Source organism: Bufo gargarizans, chromosome 7 (genome assembly GCF_014858855.1).
Source record: "Bufo gargarizans isolate SCDJY-AF-19 chromosome 7, ASM1485885v1, whole genome shotgun sequence".
In the NCBI taxonomy this organism is placed as follows: Eukaryota; Metazoa; Chordata; class Amphibia; order Anura; family Bufonidae; genus Bufo; species Bufo gargarizans.
In genome coordinates this window covers 148,576,685-148,600,368 of record NC_058086.1, presented here as the reverse complement: position 1 = coordinate 148,600,368, position 23,684 = coordinate 148,576,685, and positions in this window count along the sequence as shown.

The window sequence follows — 23,684 nt, the reverse complement described above, 5'->3', positions numbered from 1 at the left end:
AATCAGAGAGCCAGATAACAGATCATATTTGTAAATATGATCTGTTATATGGCTGCCTGCTCCTCTGCTGGTTCTTTTCGTCGGTTGGATCCAGCAGAGGAGCAGGCTTCACAGTGAGTACACCAAACAGCACACTTTAGCCCCAGATCACCCCCCTGAACCCCAATTAACCCTTTGATCACCCCTTTGATCGCCCCTGTCAATCACAAGTGAAAAGAAAAAAGTGATCAGTGCAAACTGTCACTTTTTTTTTCACTGTTATTGACTGTTAGGTTTCAGTATAGTTTAGGCCCCTTGGTTAGGTAGTTTAGGGATCGGTTAGCGCCCAGCCCACCGCACCGCAGTCCGTTATTCGCTGATTAGCGTATCGCTAATCAGCATTTGTACTTTTATAGTATCTGGAAGTGATCAAAACTGATCACGGTCAGATCTATAATTGTATTAGTGTCACTTTAGTTCTCCCCTCCACCCAAAACGCAGTGTTTGCCCGATCAGGCCTGATCGCTCGCCCACACGTGCGTTCGCCCACACCCGCCCCACCGCAGTGACAAAAATTTTATTTTTTTTTGATCGCTGCACATTCACTTTACACGCACTGCGGCGATAAAAAAATCAGTTTTGATATTTTTTATCAACCGCAGCGGCCTCCGGTACTTCGCTAGCCTCCCCTTTGTAAGACAGGCTTGCTTTTTTTTCTTGGGTAGTCTCAGGGAATACCCCTAAATTTAGTTGCCCACATGTCAAACAGGGGGTATTCCTCTGAAGAGGCCTACAGGCTTCTGACCCAGTCGGATGAGGAGTGGGAACCCTCATCTGATGAATCCAGCGGGTCAGAATACGAACCTGTAGAAAGCAGTGGCTCTCTGACCCAAAGTTCGGACGAGGAGGCTGAGGTCCCTGATACCACCAGGCGTACCCGGCCCCGTGTCGCTAGACCAGCAGGTTGCGCAGGATCCGCTTCAAGAGCAGCAGAGTGGGGCTGGTGCTGTCGGATTACGTGGTGAGGCATACACCAGCAGCCCAGCCCTTCCTGGACCTAGTACCAGCACTGCCGTACAACCTGGTGAAGTAGCGAGCACCAGAAGGGCAGTTGAAGCTGGTACGGTGGCACGTGCAGTAGTGACCCCGTCGCAGCCACCGCAAAGACGTGCCCGTAGAGCCCCTAGAGTCCCTGAGGTGCTGGCAAACCCTGATTGGCAGTCCCCAACTTCAGCCGCACCTGTAGTTTTCCCTTTCACCGCCCAGTCTGGAGTTCGGGTTGAGACAGCTCAGATCGGTTCGGCCCTGGGATTTTTTGAGCTGTTCTTGACTGCGGAGCTCTTAGACTTAGTTGTGGCAGAAACAAATCGGTATGCCACACAATTTATAACCGCTAACCCGGGAAGCTATTATGCCCAGCCTTTCCGGTGGAAACCAGTCCAAGTTTCCGAAATTAAAACTTTTCTGGGCCTCCTCCTCAACATGGGCCTGACAAAAAAGCATGAATTGCGGTCATATTGGTCCACGAACCCGATTCATCACATGCCCATGTTCTCTGCTGCTATGTCCAGGACACGATTTGAGACCATCCTGCGTTTCCTGCACTTTAGTGACAACACCGCCTCCCGTCCCAGAGGCCACCCTGCTTTTGACCGGCTCCACAAAATTCGGCCCCTCATAGACCATTTCAACCTGAAATTTGCAGATTTGTATACCCCAGAGCAAAACATCTGCATAGACGAGTCCCTGATACATTTTACCGGGCGCCTTGGCTTCAAACAATACATCCCAAGCAAGCGCGCCCGGTATGGGGTCAAATTGTATAAGCTCTGTGAAAGGGCCACAGGCTATACCCACAAATTTCGGATCTATGAGGGAAAAGATCAGACCCTGGAGCCGGTCGGTTGCCCTGACTACCTGGGGAGCAGTGGGAAGACAGTTTGGGACTTGGTGTCACCCTTATTCGGCAAGGGGTACCATCTTTATGTGGACAATTTTTACACAAGTGTGGCCCTCTTTAGGCATTTGTTTCTAGAACGGATTGGCGCCTGTGGTACCGCGCGAACTAGTCGCGCGGGCTTCCCCCAACGGCTCGTTACCACCCGTCTTGCAAGGGGGCAGAGGGCCGCACTGTGTAACGAAGAACTGCTCGCGGTGAAATGGAGAGACAAGCGTGACGTTTACATGCTCTCCTCCATTCACGCAGACACGACAATACAAATTGAGCGAGCAACCCGTGTCATTGAAAAGCCCCTCTCAGTCCACGACTATAACCTTCACATGGGAGGGGTGGACTTCAATGACCAGATGTTGTCTCCGTATTTAGTTTCCCGCAGAACCAGACGCTGGTATAAGAAGGTGTCTGTATATTTAATTCAATTGGCTCTGTATAATAGTTTTGTTCTCTACAGTAAGGCTGGGAGAACTGGATCCTTCCTCAAATTTCAGGAAGAGATCATCGAGAACCTCCTGTACCCAGGAGGTTCCGTGGCCCCATCCACCAGTGTAGTTAGCCGTCTACACGAGCGACATTTCCCCAATGTCGTTCCTGGTACCTCAACCCAACCGTCACCCCGAAAAAGATGTCGTGTCTGTAGCAGGAGTGGAATAAGGCGTGACACCCGCTATTTCTGTCCTGACTGTCCTGACCACCCTGCCCTATGCTTTGGAGAGTGTTTCCGGAAGTACCACTCACAGGTACACTATTAGCATAGGGATCATCTCACCAGGACAGGCACACAGGGCTATTAGGGCCCATTCACTCACACAGCTGCTGCAAACGTCTCCTTTCACCTGGGACAAAGTGCATAACGCACTTCGCCACATCTTTGGGCGATTTGCGCTTTGCACATTGACCCATGGGGAAGGAGAGGTTTGTTCTATAAAGGTAAAAAAAAACAAAAAAAAAACACCAGTAAGCAAAAAGTTAATGTTCAGTTAAAAAAGTTAAAGTTTATATGTTCTGTTGCAAAGTTAATAAAATTATTGCGTTGCGGCCTGGTTTTTTCTTTTTTTTTGTTTTTTTACCTTCCAGGTGGACCAACCGATCGATTAGCTGCAGCACTGATGTGCATTCTGACAGAAGCATTGCGCTGCTGTCAGATTACACGCAAGTCAGTGTATGCGGCGCTGCAAGACGAGATTTCTACTCTGCAGTGACAGATACGTTTGCCGATGCATACGAGCTGAGGAGGAGGCGGCGTTCCTATGCTTTGGCAAACACTTTGTATATATATATATAAAAAAAATACCGGCAATGATTTATTCATCCACATCGATTGATGTGAATGGAGAAATCTGGTTTGCCAGGGCATACGAGCTAAGTGGGTATGGATGTAGGGCGGAGCTCCTATGTCCTGGCAGACGCCTTTCCCCTCCTTTTTTTTTTTTTGGGCAGAGATTTTTTCATCCACATTGATCGATGCGAATGAAGAAATCTGTGCCGTTCATTTTTTTCTTTCAGCCCAGAGGCTGAACGGAAAAAAAAATCTCATTACCTGTATGCTCAATATAAGGAGAATAGCAGAAACTCCTAATGCTGGCCATACATGTAATGATTGCGGAGACCCTCAAATGCCAGGGCAGTACAAACACCCCACAACTGACCCCATTTTGGAAAGAAGACACCCCAAGGTATTTGCTGAGGGGCATATTGAGTCCATGAAAGATTTAAATTTTTGTCCTAAGATAGCGGAAAGTGAGACTTTGTGAGAAAAAAAAAAATATATATCAATTTCCGCTAACTTATGCGAAAAAAAAAAAATTCTATGAACTTGCCAGGCCCCTCATTGGATACCTTGGGGTGTCTTCTTTCCAAAGTGGGGTCACATGTGGGGTATTTATACTGCCCTGGCTTTTTAGGGGCCCTAAAGCGTGAGAAGAAGTCTGGGATCCAAATGTCTAAAAATGCCCTCCTTTAAGGAATTTGGGCACTTTTGCAGCCTAGATGCGCAAAAGTGTCACACATCTGGTATCGCCGTACTCAGGAGAAGTTGGGCAATGTGTTTTGGGGTGTCATTTTACATATACCCATGCTGGGTGAGAGAAATATCTTGGTCAAATGCCAACTTTGTATAACAAAATGGGCAAAGTTGTCTTTTGCCAAGATATTTCTCTCACCCAGCATGGGTATATGTAAAATGACACCCCAAAACACATTCCCCAACTGAGTACGGCGATACCAGATGTGTGACACTTTTTTGCTGCCAAGGTGGGCAAAGGGGCACATATTCCAAAGTGCACCTTTCGGATTTCACCAGTCATTTTTTACACATTTTGATTGCAAAGTTCTTCTCACACATTTGGGCCCCTAAATTGCCAGGGCAGTATAACTACGCCACAAGTGACCCCATTTTGCAAAGAAGACACCCCAAGGTATTCTGTGAGGGGCATGGTGAGTTCCTAGAATTTTTATTTTTTGTCGCAAGTTAGTGGAATATGAGACTTTGTAAGAAAAAGAAAAAAAATCATCATCATTTTCCGCTAACTTGTGACAAAAAATAAAAAGTTCTATGAACTCACTATGCCCATCAGCGAATACCTTAGGGTGTCTACTTTCCGAAATGGGGTCATTTGTGGGGTTTTTCTACTGTTTGGGCATTGTAGAACCTCAGGAATCATGACATGTGCTCAGAAAATCAGAGCCGTTTCAAAAAGCGGAAATTCACATTTTTGTACCATAGTGTGTAAACGCTCTAACTTTTACCCAAACCATTTTTTTTTGCCCAAACATTTTTTTTATCAAAGACATGTAGAACAATAAATTTGGCGAAAAATTGATATATGGATGTCATTTTTTTTGCAAAATTTTACAGCTGAAAGTGAAAAATGTCATTTTTTTGCAAAAAAATCGTTACATTTTGATTAATAACAAAAAAAGTAAAAAAATGTCAGCAGCAATAAAATACCACCAAATAAAAAGCTCTATTAGTGAGAAGAAAAGGAGGTAAAATTCATTTGGGTGGTAAGTTGCATGACCGAGCGATAAACGGTGAAAGTAGTGTAGTGCCGAAGTGTAAAAAGTGCTCTGGTCATGAAGGGGTTTCACCTAGCGGGGCTGAAGTGGTTAAATAAGTGTTTCAGAGACAGCACACCAATGTAGCTTTATATTCAACCTTTATTTACCAGTGGTATAATCTCAATATATTCTTAAGACATTTATTGCTATTTGCAACATTTCGGGCCCATTTGGTGCCCTTTGTCAAGCTATAAATGCAAAGATAAACACAGAACAGTACAATTAAAAAGAGGGAAATTCATATACACATCAGTGGAATTTCATATACATATCAATTCACATGAAATATTTCATATTATCACCCCTTAACAGGTGAGAGCTCATCCGTGATTCACCTGTTATTTCAATAACTAATTAATTCATGTCATCCAAGGGAGCCATAGCTAACATGTAAGTACTGGTTCTATATCAATTAAATACATGATTCATGATTTGATGGTAGACACCGCTGTGGACATTAGTTCCTCTATGGACCAATATACGCATGAGGCCCTGGCGTCAGTCAATTCTTTCATTTGAAAAAGAGAGCGGTTGTGTACTAGCATCAAAAGTAGCATGATTGGGGTATCATTGGGGAGACATGTTAAAAGCATATCATTTAGACACATGATTCTACATCGATTTAGACACATGATTTGATGGTGGGCACCGGCGTGGACATCAGTTTCTCTATGGTTAAACATACACATGAGGCACTGGCGTCAGTCAATTATTTCATTGGGAGGGGGAGTGGTTGTGCACCAGCAGGATTGGGGTATCATTGAGGAGACATGTTCAAAGTACAGTTCAGGAGAAATATTGGTTAAGACATGATTTAGAGAAAACATGATTAGAACAGAGAGCCGAGGAGCCAGAGCCTGATTAGGGTAGAGAACTCAACATAAAAACTGCAATGGCAGGTTCAATACATAATTGTGGTACAACATAAGTTGTAGGAAGCGACCTGAGGGTCCAAGTTATATTGTCACACGATGCACCCTTGTGTTCACCCTGGGGAGGGAGGTGGCGTTCAAAATGTCATGTCATTGGTGACCACTATTAGAGATAAGCAGAGTTTTGAAAAATTTGATTTGGTCGAATCACCGAACTTTGACAAGAAATGCTATTAGTTACGAGCATTACAAATTCATTTGTCACAAATCGTGATAAATAAAGTATTCGCTCTTCCTAATCATATTCATCCCCCTTCGTGGCCCAATCTCAGTGTGAAGGTTTGGAACTGAGCCAACCCAAAAACAAAACCAATAACCTCAAAGAAAAGTGGGAGACACACATATAAAATATATGTAATTTATTGAGACATGATCACATAACAAACAATATGTGAAACATAAGGCACAAACGTACAGGAGGGGGGGAGACCTCATGTAAGGAGGTCAGATACAACCTCTCTCCCAAACACCCAACTGGCAGGGAAAAAAATGTCACAGCCCTAGGTATACATCAGCATGAAAATTGTGAGAACTGTAGGTTCACTCAAAGTAACATGTACTGGTATGTATGTTGCATGCACAGAAAGATAAATGAAAAAATGTACAAATAGCACAAGGCAAACTAGCTCACCCAAAAACCTGGGATGGCCGCATAAGATATGCACATAGCCATTGAACTGTACATTACAGACAGAGGCAAGTGTGCCAAGTGCAGGTGGTAATAGAGATATAAAAAGAAATGTAACAACTAACTGGGCAAAACAACAAAACATGTACTACCCATGATATGCTGGACCCAGAGCGTGTGACCAAAGGCTGCACCTCGACGTACGTTTCACCTGGAGAGGCTTCCCCAGGAGGTAAAGTAACAAACTGAGTTCGTCCTTAAATGGTGTGGTCCACAGCTGCAGCTGATTAGCGCATCCGCCCAGTGTTGCAGGGATGACCTCATAAAGATGCGCCACCCAGCTTATAGAGCAAGGCACGCCCACCGTGTCACATGACCAGACCAGGAGGCGGGAGGGAGCCGCATCTTACATCACGCAGCCACACCTCCCCACCCCTGGTCCGATCACATGACACGCACGTCGGCCGGCCCTGAGACAGCCAGGTATAGGAGCATCACTACAATGGGTAATACATGTTTTGTTGTTTTTCTCAGTTAGTTGTTACATTTCTTTTTATATCTCTATTACCACCTGCACTTGGCACACTTGCCTCTGTCTGTAATGTACAGTTCAATGGCTATGTGCATATCTTATGCGGCCATCCCAGGTCTTTGGGTGGGCTAGTTTGCCTTGTGCTATTTGTAGTTCCCTTCCAGTTGGGTGTTTGGGAGAGAGGTTGTATCTGACACCCTTACATGAGGTCTCCCCCCTCCTGTACACTTGTGCCTTATGTTTCATATATTGTTTGTTATGTGATCATGTCTCCCACTTTTCTTTGGGGTTATTGGTTTTGTTTTTGGGTTGGCTCAGTATATTATACTAGACCCCAGTGTTATCTACACATTATATGTGAGTTTTTTCTTATAGGTTGGTCTGAAGGTTTGGAACTTACTGTAAACTGCAGGAAGATTGCAGGGAGAGTGTATCGCTGTGTGCATTATGTTCTAGTGCACCCACATTTATAGTTAGGGCTCGTTCACATGAAAGTTTTTAGCGTTCCTCATACAGGCTGTTTTTTGTGTTCCGTATATGGAACCATTCATTTCTGCAAAAAAAAAAAAAAAAACAGAATGTACTCCGTATGCATTCCATTTCCATTTTTCCATTCCATTGAAAGGAAGAACATGTCCTATTATTGCTCGCAAATCACGTTCCGTGGCTTCATTCAAGTCAATGGGCCTGCAAAAAAATAAACGGAATGTACTCCGTATGTCTTCCGTATCCATTCTGCGGAACCATCTATTGAAAATGTCATGCCCAGCCCAATTTTTTCTATGCAATTACTGTATATGACATACGGAAAAAAGGAACGGAAAAACGGAACGGAACCAGAAACACTACTGAAAAAAAATAACTGAAAAACTGATCCAGGAAAAATGGCCCGCAAAACACTGAAAAAGACATACGGTCGTGTGAACATTCTGTAGGTGCTATGCTGTCAGTATTACAGGTCTAATTTATTACAGTCTTAATCACTCTGTAGTGCACAAAGATTCATAGCTAATCCCTTCTCTTAAACAAAAAGAAAAGCATACAGCACCCTTCAGTAAAGCAAAAAAAAAAAAACATGCACACCTCTGTAGGAGCTGTGTCCAAATAGCTTCTTAGTGTAACAAAATAAAGAAATGGAGGCAGCACCAATAAAGTAGTGGAGAAAAAAAATGTTCTTTTAATACATGTTGTGGCAATCTAAACACATGCCTTTTAATCCCTTCTGTTAGCTGTCGAATCACTGTGCATCAGTACTACAAGTCACTGTTAGCATCAGGTCTAATTTATCGCCGTGGACTTAACCGTGCAGTGCCCCAAGATTCAAGTAGTGGCCCCAAGACAGAGTGGGCAGGGTGGCAACAGCAGCAGTGACAGTGACAATAGTGGCCCCATGATAGAGTGGGGAGGGGGTAGCAGTGGCAGTAGCAGTGATAGCAGTAAAAAACCACGTGACAATGCCTAGCTTTGCATAGTTTATATGCTGCAGGACCGCTATGAACTGTGCCTAGAGGGGAGGGTGAGGACAAGTTGGAGGATAAGGAGGCAGTGGAGGACAGTGGTGCTGAAATTGCAGCATTACATTGCAGAGGCGGCATTGCCATCACCTGGCCAAATTGCTGGTGTGCCTGGTCTGGAACGACATTTACCCAGTGGGTTGTGAACAACCTATATTGTTCCTGACCATAGTTACAACTCTATACGTCAGCGCTGGCGTGAACTCTACCAGACACCGAGAGGCCCAACGACTGGCCCACCTTCTGCTCAAGGTACGTGTGCAGGACTGGTACAGCTTTTTGGGAAAAGTAATGTCAGCTTGGGACTCTCTTGGGTGGGCACAAGCCATCAGTTATCTGAAATGTGAGTCAACTAAATGGAAAGGGAGAGACTGTAGTACCACCAACTTGGCCACGTGCACGTTCAGCTTCTGTGATGTTGGATGGATGCACGTAAACTGTTGTCTTTTTGTAATTGCCTCGTTGCTCGATGTCAAAACAAGGGATGAGGAGGAGGGAGTATCAGGAGCAATATACTACATTGAAGTCGAGGGAAAGGAACGACGTTGATGAGCCCGGACTACTGCAGAGCGGATGCGGGCCGGTGGGAGATGCAGCGGTTGCTGCATGAGGGTGTAAGACTAAATGAGTGCAGTTCACTGTGACACTTGTTGCCATGCAGGTTGGCGGCAGGCGCTCTTGCATACTGGCTGTAGGCTGTTTCCTGTGTATGCTGGTTGCTTGGGGTTGCGTTCTGGCTACTATCTAGTGTGTAAACTGTGGTCTGTGAATGTGCACTTCCTGTGTGCATGACAGTGTAGTTCCAAACACTGCTTGCCATGCAGGCTAGGTCTATGTGCTCTGCGTACTGGCTGTGCGCTTCTACTCGTGTATGCTGGTTGCTTTGGTGCTGTGTGCTGGCTATGGACTTCTGTGTCTGAATGTGGGCCTGTGTATGTGGATACTCCCTGTGTTTATATCACAGGATAGTTCTCTGTTTTCCATGTATGCTGGTTGCTTGTTGTGCTTGCTGACTATGGTGTTCTATGCCTAGAGTGACTGGTCTCCTGTTACCTGTATCCTCTGTGTTCGTAGGGTTAATGTTTTCTTGGTCTGTGCGTGTTTGATTAGCACGTGGTCAGGTGCTCTGGTTAACCATCTATTTAGACCTGTGAACTGTGTGCCTGTGGGAGTATGTCTCCATCTTGGCTGTGTGCAGGGTGTATGCTCCTGACCTGGGTGTTTTCCATTTTACCCTGATCTGTGTGGTTTCCTGGTAATTCATCAAGTCACCATGTATCTATGTATTTGGCCTTGTCTGACTGGTAACGTCATGCATCTGTTCCGCATAGGATCCGGTGTCATGTCTGAGCAACTCTGTCTTTGACCGCCATGCATCTGTTCTGCATGGGGTCCAGGCATCTGCCTGTCTCATGTTTTAGCAGGTCTGTCTGTGACCGCCATACATTCATTATTTTTATTTTTTTATAAATTCTTTATTATTTTTCTAAACCAAAAATGTGAATTCCATTACAAATAATTTAAAAAATAAATACAAATACTCATACACCAATTCACATATTTGACCCCATTATACCCACCCCCCACTCCTTGATTCCCCGCTGCGGGATCCAGCCATCACCGGTTGCTGCTCGTGGTCATTCCCCGATGCCACTAACAGCCAAACTCTTCGGAACGAAGAGAAAAAAACCATCGAAGACCCGCCCCTTCCAAGACTACTCTGCTTTTCTTACACTTCTTTTATATGCATCAATGGTATCTATCTGAACCCTCCACTCGGAATAGGTAGGACTGTTTGTTTGTACCCCAATATTTAAGAATCAAGACCTTTGCAACCATGAAACTCTCCAAAGAGATTCTGATCTGATAGGGCGTTAAATCCGTATGGGTAAAAAGGCCTAATATTGCCTGCGTAAAACAGCGATTCAATTTAATCTTATATCTGCTGTACAGTTCTTCATACATTCATTCCACATGGGGTCCAGGCATATGCCTGTCTCATGTCTTAGCAGGTCTGTCTGTGACTGCCATGCATCCAGTTCCACATGGGGTCCAGGCATCTGTCTTTGTCTGCCTGTATTTGCTTTTTGTCCTATAGTCAGTTCAGTATGTGGTTTATGTCTGGACTGCATTCTATGTTCTGGTTGTTTGAGTTCCTGCTTCTGTTTTGTTTTTGTTCTTGAACCACTGACTGGGACCATCCCAGGAGGTAGCGACCTGGTGAACCCTCGAGAAAGTCTGCCCCCACCATCAGGGGTACTGTTAAGATTGAGGGTTCACTTAAATAATGCCCTTAGGGATTGGTCTCAAGTCAAACTGGTGCTCTTGGCCCACTGGTTATCCATCTGCCACTGTTTACCTTGCCTGTTTGTACAGGATTAAGCCTTTCGTGTTTGGCCTTGTTTAATAAAGTTTCGTTTTGTCTTCTCTGATCCCTTTGCCTGGTTTTTGTATGCTGGTGATATGTTCAGGGGTTCTGCTGACCCCTGAACATGACAGACTGGCACGTTTGTATGAACCTGAGTACTGCTAGTGTGTTCCTCACAGAGTACTCATCCAAGTAGCAGGCGATGTACCCTTCCAGCGTTTGGCTGCAGATCTCCCACTGCTTCAACCCTGCTGTCTCATGGGCACACTTCCACCCTGCTATCTCACAGGCATGCTGCCACCCTCGCCCCCTGATCATGCCCCCTCTTCACCCGGCTCCCACATGCCATTGGCTACATTATTATCTACATATATTTGGTCGTCACTTGTGTCACCTTCAACTGTCTCTTGAGTATGTCCCTGACCTCTCGCAACATGTGCTCTCACCCAACTGTCATCATCGATAATTGCACACCTTTCCTCCAAGTCTGTGCTGGCCTATAACTGCTAACTGTCCTCACAAAGCTCATCCTCTCTGAAAAGTGGAGCAGAGCCGACAGCTATCATTACTTGGCTAGCAGAAGGAGCAGCAAAAGCAAGAGGCAGGTTCAGGACAGGTGAAGTCACAAAGGCAGTTCCTGGGCCATGCCAACTAAATGTAGTGTCAGAGGAACCCATTGATTCCTTGCTGTGTGTATCTGTTATCACTTGAGATGATGTTGAAGAGCGAGTCAACCATTCTAGTACAGCTGGATTGTTGATGAAAACACAACAGCTGGATAGCAGTGGCAGCTGTGGCCTGCTGCTGCTGCTCCCACCACCCCTTCTTCTGCTGCTACTTGTGCCAGCTACAGCAACTTCCCGTTCCTTTGGAGGCCCAGGCAACTGTCTGTTGGCCATAGTGTAAATTAAATGTATCAGTAATGTAACAAATTAACTAAGAATGTGGCAGCAGTTGAATAAGATAAACGTGACAATATATTAGAACACCTTTTAATACTGAGGCACAGTGATTCTATTTCTAAACTAACAGATTACCGGAGATTATGGCAGAAGTTGAGCAAGATAAACGTGGCTATATATTAGAGCTAAACATTAATAAGGAAGGTGCACTACTGTGGATGCAAACGAATAAGTCTGACTTAACCCTCAAACTGGGGTTAAAATTGTGAATTAAAGGGGTTGTCCAGGTTCAGAGCTGAACCTGGACAGCCCTCCATTTTCACCCCGGCAGCCCCCCTGACATGAGCATCGGAGCAGTTCATGCTCCGATGCTCTCCTTTGCCCTGCGCTAAATCGCACAGGGCAAAGGCATTTTTCAGAGTTCCGGTGACGTACCGGGCTCTCCATGGGGCTGACAGGAACCCCGGTGATGTCACCGGCACTGATGGGCGGGATTTGGCTCTGCCCTAGCCAGTAAAACGGCTAGGGCAGAGCTAAAGCCCGCCCCTCAGAGCCGGTGACGTCACCGAACACACTGCTGGGCGGAAGTTACCGCCCGGCAGTGTGTTATTAAAAACAAAAGAGCCCGTGCCCTGCGCGATCTAGCGCAGGGCACTGGAGCGCATCGGAGCATGAGATGCTCCGATGCTAGGCTCAGGGGGGCTGCCGGGGTGAAAATATGGGTATGTCCGGGTTCAGCTCTGAACCCGGACAACCCCTTTAAGGGTAATTTCACACTTGCGTTGTTTGATTCCGGCAGGCAGTTCCGTTGCCTGAACTGACTGCCTGATCAGGCAAACTGTATGCAAACGGATGTCATTTTTCTGACTGATCAGGCATTTTTCAGACTGATCAGGATCCTGATCAGTCAGAAAAATGCATTGCAATACCGGATCCGTTTTTCCGGTGTCATCAGGCAAAACTGATCCGTTATTTTTTTTTCATTTTTAAAGGTCTGCGCATGCGCAGACCGGAAGGACGGATCCGGCATTCCGGTATTTTGAATGCCGGATCCGGCACTAATACATTCCCATGGAAAAAAATGCCGGATCCGGCATTCAGGCAAGTCTTCAGTTTTTTTCGCCGGAGATAAAACCGTAGCATACTACGGTTTTCTCTTTTGCCTGATCAGTCAAAACGACTGAACTGAAGACATCCTGATGCATCCTGAACGGATTACTCTCCATTCAGAATGCATGGGGATATGCCTGATCAGTTATTTTCCGATATAGAGCCCCTGTGACGGAACTCTATGCCGGAAAAGAAAAACGCAAGTGTGAAAGTACCCTTAGACAATACATCCTTATATAAAGGACATATCTGAGCCCGAGCACTGCACCAAGGTATCTCAAGTAGCTCGGGACCTAACGCTAACCTACCTTTGTCGTATGGGCAATACCAGGAGCCAGTGGGCAAATAACAGGTGCGTAAGGTCCGACTCACAGAAAACTCCCAGTTACCTCCAGAATGCATCCATGCTTGCAATTGGAGGAGGGAGGAGGCTGTGAGTCCCACCCAAGACAGACTGATAAGGCCCAGGCCTCACAGGTGCACCTAAATGTTGCCTGTGGATGCCTATATGCAAAGTACAAAAAATGGTGTGGTTTTAAAAGGCAGGAAGTGCTCAACCCCATATGCAGTTGTGCATCTATACCCAGGGGAGCAGATCCTGCACTTGTGGCCCGTTGCTAATTGCGATCCCCAGCAAAAATGCACAGTGGAGGATGCCCCCAGCGGACCACAAGTACCACAAAAGACATTCTACGCAAGATAGAAAAATGTGTGGATATGAATAGCTAAATCAGACACATTTAAATATGGAGCAAGTGCAGGATCTGCTCCCCTGGGTATAGATGCACAACTACATATAGGGTTGAGCACTTCTTGCCTTTTGACAGCACGCCATTTTTTGTACTTTGCATATAGATATGCTTGGAGGTATATAAACTCCATATTTAAATGTGCCTGATTTTCATCCACAGGCAACATTTAGGTGCACCTGTGAGGCCTGGGCCTTATCAGTCAGTCTTGAGTGGGACTCGCAGACTCCTCCCTCCTCCCATTTTAGTTTTTTTTTACCACGAAATGCAAGAAAATTCATGGCGAATCAAATTTTTCCCAAACTTCAAATCGAATTCCATTTCAGATACTTTGATTCGCTCAACACTAACCACCATGACTAATGACAATCTAATGACCATGACTATGATAATCTAATGGCAACTTTGGATGACCTTGCAATACAAATCCCCATGTCTCAGCTTCCTAGAATCCAATCAGTGTGACATGGGGTGAGGTGACTTAGTTTTCAGCATTTATTTCTTGTAGGGACAGTTTCAGATAGGTGATAGGAAACTTGTCTGTGTTGCAGACAGTGAGAAAATATGCGGTTTTAAACAGTTTGCATCAATGTGGAGTCCATTTTTCATGCAGACCCAATAATTTAAACTAATGAATCAGTCTTTTAGGGAAAAAAGAACAAAGTACATACTGTGATTTTTTTTCCTATGGTCCTTGTAGGAAGACGATCATATGAAAATTCCCATTCAATTGATAGGGTCAGTGTTCAGTCCAGGTGCTGTCAGTTCTAAACTTGGACAGCACCTGTAAGAAAATATTGTCCATGTGATCCTGCTTACGGCGAGTAACAAATATGGCATAAACCATACGGGTAAGGTGACTGAAATATCCACTAGACCAAGTGAACTGAAAAACACATAACGGAGGTATTGGTTACCGGTACTTCCGTTCGCCCCCGTAATACTTACCTGCCCCCTTGAATACCATCCCGACCAATACAACCCCCAGACTCCCTACTCCGCCAAACCCTAACCCAATAAAACACGGACACTGGGTTGGGTTAAATCGGTAACAGCAGTCACTTTTATTACCAAAATGTATTAACTTTTATTATCGTAACAATTAGCATAACTGACAATCCCCCCCCCCCCCATATGCAACAGCATATGAAAATTCCTAATTCCCCATATGTATAACATATAATACTTAATACAAAGGGAGGTCCTTGAAGCCCCAAATAAATGATTGACTGATGACCCCCCCAACTTCTGCCACAACCGACTGCCAACCATGGGAGTCCAGCTCCAACCGTGGAGCCCTCCCATCCTCACCACCTGCGAATATCTCCAACTTCAAGGACCTCCCACCACCACCAACGCGCAGGCTTGACCTCTTAAGTCTACACATCCCTCTATACTCTTAAACTCATTTTGAAGCCTTCCTGTAGAGCCAGGCACCACATATCCAACCCGACTGCATTCAAGTGAATACCATCAGCCCACCAGAAACCCCCTACGCCTTTTTCCAGCTCAACATGTCTCACCACCACAGCCCCATTCCATGCCATAAAGCTCCCAATTGCTCGATTACCTTCACCCTAACCCTATTTAGACCCTCTACCAATCGAGCGCCCCGCCATACTTTCCTCAGAACTATGTCCGACCAAACTGTTACCATCCCCGGGAACAACGCCCACAACTGAAGTAAATTGAACTTCACGTTGCGCAGTTGCGCACTAATTCCTAAAAAGGCAGTGCTCCTAAGTCATTCCCCCCTACGTGTAGCCAAGACATCCGGAGCCCAAACCTATGTACATCAGGCAACACTCCTCCCCAAACCATCCCCCTACGACCCAACCATCTTACCACCGCCACCGACTGCCCAAATCCGAGCTGCTGCCCATCCGTCCGAACCGCTGCCTGGATGGCTCCTCAGAAGACAAACGAATGCCCCAAAATCCAAACCAAAGCTGGTTCCGAACCTGAAATGAGAGAAAAAGCAAAAACACCAAGAAGCAACACAGCATAAAATTAACCTACCCCTTTTATTCTACAACCCAAACTCAATTTCACACTCTCTCTGGATGAACATACGACCTAAAACGAATGGATTTCCAACACCCGATTTGCTTTATCATCTAATCCCCAACCCCCACCTAGCCGCATCCGTCGCTGCCCCAATCCTGAAAGAGTGGCTCGAATAACCCGCTCTCCCTACCCCTAACTGATCTAAACATGTCACGGCTGGGAGTGGGGGAAACCCCTCACCGTGCAGTGTCAAAGGGTAAAGGGGATCAGCCTGGCCAAAAGGAGTAATAAGGGAGCAGGTCACCTCCTACCACGTCCCTAATCTTCTCCCTGACTCATCACCGTATGAGCAGACCCCGATGGTAGGACGACTCATACTCAGGATACCTAAAGACCCTAAGTCGCCCTGGTAATCCCTCACTTAGGAGCAGGGGAGAACAAGGGGAGAGCGTGGAGGAACAGGAGTCTCTATCTGAGGCCAGGCTGCAAGGAGAGGGGAACACATACAGCTATAGAGATGGCAGGTAAGCGAAACCAGTAACACACTTACCTGCCACAGACACACTTACTGAAACCCGTGCACAAGTGCTGGTGTCCACACTAACATTAAAAGGACACAGAACACACCACAACCACACAGGAACCCAGGACACCCATAGCTGCAATAAACGTGAGACACCATAAGAACATCAATGATCACAAGGGTGGCCCTCACTGGACAGATGAAATATGAAGACCAGGAGGATAGCTCCAGCATACACCATGGCTGGAGTACCCCCCAGCTTCAGGCATCCAGCAGAGGCTAAATAGCCCAAGCAGCCACACCGACATAAACCCAGTGTTAACAAAACACTAGAAAGGGAGTTAACCTTCCAACACCAGGCAAGGGAAGGAAGCCACTTAAAGGGGAAGTGCACACACAAGCATAGAAAGCTACACGTTGCCACAAGCAAAAACATGCGTGGCAACCATGTCACGGCAATCACCCAGAAGGCCGAGACACTGCCACTGCATGCACACACAGCAACACGTTGCCGCGGGCAACCGCAAGTGCAGCAACAGTGTCACAGCACACACCATAGGCCGTGACAAAACATCTCCTAAAGATGACTGTAAACTGAAAACAGGACAGGCAAGAACCATCTGCATGCACCAATAAAGGCAAAATCTCCCCCTTCACCTCTGCCCCATATTCCCTCATACAACATACCGGACACATCAAACACCCCGAAATAGCAAACGACACCACTCTATCCCCTCTTCCTTCCACATTTGTTTTAGACATCTGAATGATGAATTCCACCCTATCCTGGAACAGCTCCATATCCTCCCTAAGCAACCCACCCATGCGACTAACCATCGGACAACCAACCTCAGCGCTCCGCAAATAAAATGCGGTTGAAATAACTGCAGTTCCCCCACTGAGTTACACACCTTCTGTAACTGCTCGCTTAATCTCAGCAGCAAGAGAAAAGACACCGGCCGTCTGCCATTCTCCGCTACCCGCAACCTCTGCCAGCCTTTCAACCCCCGCGCGACTAATAGAGACTTCGTAAAATCAGCCATTTTTCTCAACTTAAAACCAAAAGCCAACCCCGCAACACAACTATAAAATTTTTTATCGACCAGCCCTCCTCCCTACAATGTCCTACAAATAACAACAACGGCACCTCGAAATCTTCTGCCCTAACATAACATGCAGCCTAGCACACCACTCCTCCCAGCACTGCCAAGCTTTTAAATATGTTTTCCCCAGGTACCGGGCGATAAAGATGACCGAATGAGCCCTGCTACGGTTCCTCCAATATGTCCTATAGGCAGCTTGGGCATTCCAGCCCCACCTCCTCCGCCTCCGGGGCCGGCTGCCAAAAACGCTCCCACTTTGAACGAGAGAGAGCATCAGCAATACAGTTGTCGATCCCGGACACATGCACCACCACCACCCATGCATTTAGCAACAAACACTCTAGTACCAGTTGCTGCAACAACCTCACCACCAAAGGTGACAAGGCCGACAACCCGTTAATAGCCTGAACCACTCCCAAATTGTCTCAATGGAAGCTGACCTTTTTATTCCTAAAAAATACCCCCCACAGCATAACCCCCACCCCACAGCATAACCCCCACCACTATAGAGAAAAGTTCTAGCAAGGCCAAATTCTTCACCCAACCCTTTTCCACCCAACTATCGGGCACACCATTGATCGCCATATCCGCCCCCCCCCCCTGCCGCATCAGAAAAAAGCTCAACATCAAATGAATCCACCACTTCCCCCATAAATGGCGAACGACCGTTATAACTATCCAAAATGCACTCCAAACTTGCAAATCTGCCTTCAGTTCACGACCGAACCAAATATAATGGTGCTGTGCCACGATACCTGCCATCGCCCTTGCTAATCTCCTGCGAAAAACCCTCCCCATGAGTAAAATCCTGCATGCAAAATTAAGTTTACCCAGGAGTGACTGAACCTCAACCTTAAGATCGTCTAGTTTATCTAAGGGCAACCTACATTACATTTGTACTGTATCGATCACTATGCCCCAAAAACTTAACTCTGTAACTGGCCCCGTTGTCTTCTCCATGGCCAAGGGAACTCCAAAATACCCAAACAATGTACTCAACGGGTGCAGCAACAACGAACAAACACATGAATCCGGGGGACCAATACACAGGAAATCATCCAAAAAGTGAATGACCAATTCACATCCAGACGAATCCAACACAGCCCATTCCAGAAATGAGCTGAACATCTCGAAATACGCACATGACAGGGAACAGCCCATCGGTAAACTATGGTCTACAAAAAATCCCCCCTCCCAAAAACACCCCAATAGATGCAAACTATTCAGATGTACTGGCAACAACCTAAACGCCACCTCAATATCTGTCTTCGCTAGTAACAACCCTTTACCAAACTTCCGAACCCAAGACACCGCCGCGTCAAATGAGGTATAGACCACCGAACATAAAGCTGGATCAATACCATCATTGACCGACGACCCCTTAGGAAAAGACAGATGATGAATAAGGCAAAACTTATTCAACTCCTTATTTGGCATCACCCCCAACGGTGACAGAAGCAAATCCTTCAGTGGCGGCTCCAAAAACGGGCCAGCCATCCTACCCAACTTTCTTAATTTTTCTGTAATTTTAATCTTTCTTTTTAATTAATTAATCAATGAGAACCCTTCCCGCAACAAATTCGCAGCCTCCTTGTCGGGGTATCTACTTAGGAACGGTTCCATCCTTTCCAAACGAACCGGCGTCACCCCCTTTTCTATTGCCATCTCCCCCTTTTTGTCTGTTTCCCCTGAAGCAACGTGCAGCTCCGTGGGACCCACCACATGTAGAACACTCGTGCTTGAACTTGCACTAAACTCAAAATTTGCACCCCCCCCCCCATTGAATAGGAAGCACAATCCCTTTGTGGACCCTGCCGCAAACCCGGATTGCCCTCTGTCCACGGATTTACCTTGAAAGGACTGACCTGGCCCAACTGGCGCTGTTACTTTTAAACACAAGGCAATGTCCTTGTGGTTCCATCTATAGTTCGGATGCACCACCTTCCGCTGACGGAACTGTTCGTCATACCTGGCGTGCCCAGGGACACATACATCTATCATTATCTATCTACTTGAGCACTTATATAGGTTTTCTTGCACCCTTCATTATTAGTGGTAGAACCTACCCTGTGTCTGGTGTTGGTTGTCTCTCTCGGCTATATACACATACACGGACCAGACGGTGATACAGCACCGTGGTTCTGGTCAGTGGAATACAGCAGTTTCCCCGTTTTTGGGGGAGGAGAACAACCTGAAGGTGTGCAATATTTGAAGCAAGTCACCACCTGTGTAGACTATCTGGTAAGAAGCGTCTCATCTCCATGTTAGTTTACCCTCTTTTTTCTCCCTCCATCTTTAAGGAATAAACCTTGATTAGTGGTAGGGACCACTGGTGATACTTGCCCAATGGTAGTGGTGTCTATGAACAGAACTGTGGGCTTTAAATTTTAGATATTAGATTAAAAGTTATATTTTACTACTGCCCGTTTTATACAATTTGCACTGAAAGTTCCCAAGAGCACAGTTGGCTCCATAATTCTTAAATGGAAGAACTTTGGAATATCCAAGACTCTTCATAGAGCTGGCTTCCCTACCGAACTAGGTAATCAGGGAGAAGGCAAGATATCCAAGGACCCAATGGTCATTCTGGCTGAGCTTCAGTTCAGAGATCCTATGTGCAGATGGGAGAAAATCCCAGAAGGTTAACCATCACTACAGCACTCCCCCAATCTGGGCTTTATAGTAGAGTGGCCTGAAAGAACCCTCTCCTCTGTAAAAGACTTGTGAAGTCCTGTATGAAGTTTGCAAACAAGCATCTAAAAGACTCTCAGAAAGTGAGAAGCAAGATTCTCTGGTCCGATGAAACCAAGATTGAACTTTCTGCATCTAAGCGTCATGTCTGGAGGAAACCAGGCACTGTCATCACCTGCCCAATACCATCCCTACGATGAAGCATGATGGTGGCAACATCATGCTGTAAACATGTTTTTCAGTCGCTGGGGCAAGCAGACTGGTCAGGTTTGAGGGTAAGCTGAATTGAGCAAAGTACAGAGATATTCTTAAAGGGGTTGATCAGTTTCCTATATTTATGATCTATCCTCAGGATAGGTTATCAATATAAAATTAATGGGGTATGACCTCTGGCACCCACAAAGATTAGCTGTTTGAAGAGAATGCAGTACTTGTCAGCTGGGTAAGTGGGTAGAGCCAGGACTCATCAGCATATACTGGAGCTGTTCAATACAATATTTCAATAGGTAGGGCAATAAATTCTTACATGCACCATAACGCTACTGCACATCATTGGTGCAGTGTAAGTGTATGGAGATGGCTCACTGACTGAAGTTAAAACCGATCCTGGTCATTTAACCTTTAAGACGCTGCTATCAGTAGCGACAGCAGCATCTGAGAGGTTAGCCAGATGGAGGGTTGCTATGACAACCTGGGCCTTGTGAAGGCTTCCAGTGCTGTCATAGTGAGCTGCCTGAAAAGCCATGCCCAAGGACCAGCCTGACAAGCAGACTAAAAATTACAATACAATGGTTAAAAAACTACCCTTTTCAGATTTTTTAAAATAAATAAACAAAAATAAACAAAATAGGTATCACCGTGTCTGAAAATTTCTAAACTATTAAAATATAAAAAAAATACTATGCTGTAATGGGAAATAAATGGCTAATTTGCAGTTATTTTTGTCACCTCCCCCCCAAAAAAAAGTGATAAAAAAATCATAGGTATGTCCAAAAAAGTACCAATAAAAACTACAGCTTGCCCTGCAAAAATAAAAAGGTATGTGTGTCAGAATATGGTGATGCAGAGAGGAAAATGTGTCTTTATTTTAATTTTTTTCATAAAAACTAAATACGTTTGGCATCGTATTAATCATACTGACCTGCAGAATAAGGCTGTCATGTCATTTTTTGTGCACAGTGAAAACCATAAAACGAAACCCCACAAGCCTTGACAGAATTGTCACTTTCTTGTCCAATTTCACCCCACAAAAATGTATTTTCCTATTTTTCAGTGCAAGCTTAGGTAAATGAAATGGCGCAGTAAAAAACACAACTTGTCCTGCTCTTGGAAGGCGAGGAAGAAAAACCAAAAATGAAAAAAAAAAAAAAAAGGCTATGTCATAAAAGGATTTAAAAAAAATGACCCAGCATTGGGGATATGCCACTAGTCTTTACTGCCTATTGTGAGGACACCATGAAATTTTTAAAGAAATGTTACTTTACATGCATATTAGGCTACTTTCACACTTGCGTTCAGAACGGATCCGTCTGCATGATATTGTAAAAAAAAAGTGTGAAAGTAGCCTCAGGCGGATCCGTCTGCATTATATTGTAAAAATAATTCTAAGTGTGAAAGTAGCCGCAGACGGATCCGTCCAGACTTTACATTGAAAGTCAATGGGGGACAGATCCGTTTGAAAATTGAGCCATAGTGTGTCATATTCAAACGGATCCGTCCCCATTGACTTACATTGTAAGTCTGGACGGATCCGCCTGCCTCCGCACGGCCAGGCGGACACCCGAACGCTGCAAGCAGTGTTCAGGTGTCCGCCTGCTGAGCGGAGCGGAGGCTGAACGCCGCCAGACTGATGCATTCTGAGCGGATCCGCGTCCACTCAGAATGCATTAGGGCTGGACGGATGCGTTTGGGGCCGCTTGTGAGCCCCTTCAAACGGAGCTCACAAGCGGACACCCGAACGCTAGTGTGAAAGTAGCCTTAGCCGTGATAAAAAAATAAACACAAAAACTTCTAACATAGAATTCTCAACATTATTGTGTTTTTCTGTTTTAAGTTTTTAACAAACCCAATATAATATCTGTAATGACCGGTGTCACGCACAGGGAGGAAAACAGGGAAAGCCCTGCCTAAGGGAGAGGGAAAGGTGGTGACCCCTAACTCACCTTGCGGCTGGCACCTGACTGCCCTGACGTCCCTAGACGGGTTCCTCACCCGTGCGGCGATCACGTGCCTAAACTCTGGCTTTCCCTGAAATGAGCCCTAGATAGTGAACGGGCGGGTGGGATCGCTAGTCCTCACCACTGCACTAAGAGGGAAACACCAGGGAGAGGACAGACAAACACAAACACCCAGGTGGACGACAACAACTGTCCACAAAGGTCCAACAGGGATCCGGAGGGTAGCGTTCTGAATCAACAGTCAGAGAACGCAGCAACACAGCTCCAGTGGGTCAGGATAGATGTCCAGGCAGGAAGCTCTATCTCTGGCAACCAGAGAAGTGTGAGAGAGGAATATAAGGAGGTTTGGGAGTGCTGGACAAGGAACAGCTGAGGAGAAGGAGCTACGGATCCCTGAGTGAGCCAAAAGGGTTTGCAAAGCAAACCCAGAAAGCTACCATAAGGAAAACAGCCCTATCTTAAATAGAGCGTGCAGCCAACCGCTGCGACTTCCTGACCCCGGGTATAACGGAGTCAGGCGTGGTTCTCGATACCCTCGTGACAGTACCCCCCTCTCTACGAGGGGCCTCCGGACACTCAGGACCAGGTCTCTCAGGATGAGAGGCATGAAAAACCCGAACTAACCTGTCGGCGTTTACCTCAGACGCAGGAACCCACATTCTTTCCTCGGGACCGTAACCTCTCCAATGCACCAGATATTGAAGAGAGCGGCGGACCCGACGAGAATTAACAATTTTGGATATCTGAAATTCTAGATTACCATCCACGACAACAGGAGGGGGTGGCAGCGGTGATGGTTCTAGAGGTGGAACATATTTTTTGAGTAACGACTTATGAAAAACATTATGAATTTTAAAAGTCTGAGGTAACTCCAGGCGAAAAGCCACGGGGTTGATGATGGCTACAATTTTGTAAGGGCCAATAAACCTAGGACCCAGTTTCCAAGAGGGAACCTTCAATTTAATATTCCTAGTAGACAACCACACATAGTCATTCACTCCTAGGTCCGGACCTGGCGACCGTCTCTTATCAGCCATGCATTTGTATTTACCTCCCATATTTTTCAAGTTAGCTTGCACCTTCTGCCATACCGATGAAAGAGATGACGAAAAACGTTCCTCTTCGGGAACCCCAGAAGACCCCCCCTCTTTGAAAGTACAGAATTGGGGATGAAAACCATATGCACCAAGAAATGGTGACTTGCCAGTGGATTCCTGACGACGATTATTTATGGCAAACTCAGCTAACGGTAAATATGATGACCACAACTCTTGGTTTTCAGACACAAAACATCTTAGATATGTCTCAAGGTTTTGGTTGGTTCGCTCAGTCTGTCCATTCGACTGAGGATGGAAAGCTGAGGAAAAGGACAAGTGTACCCCCAAACGGGAACAAAAAGCTTTCCAAAATTTAGAAATAAACTGGGTACCCCGATCCGAAACAACATCGGAG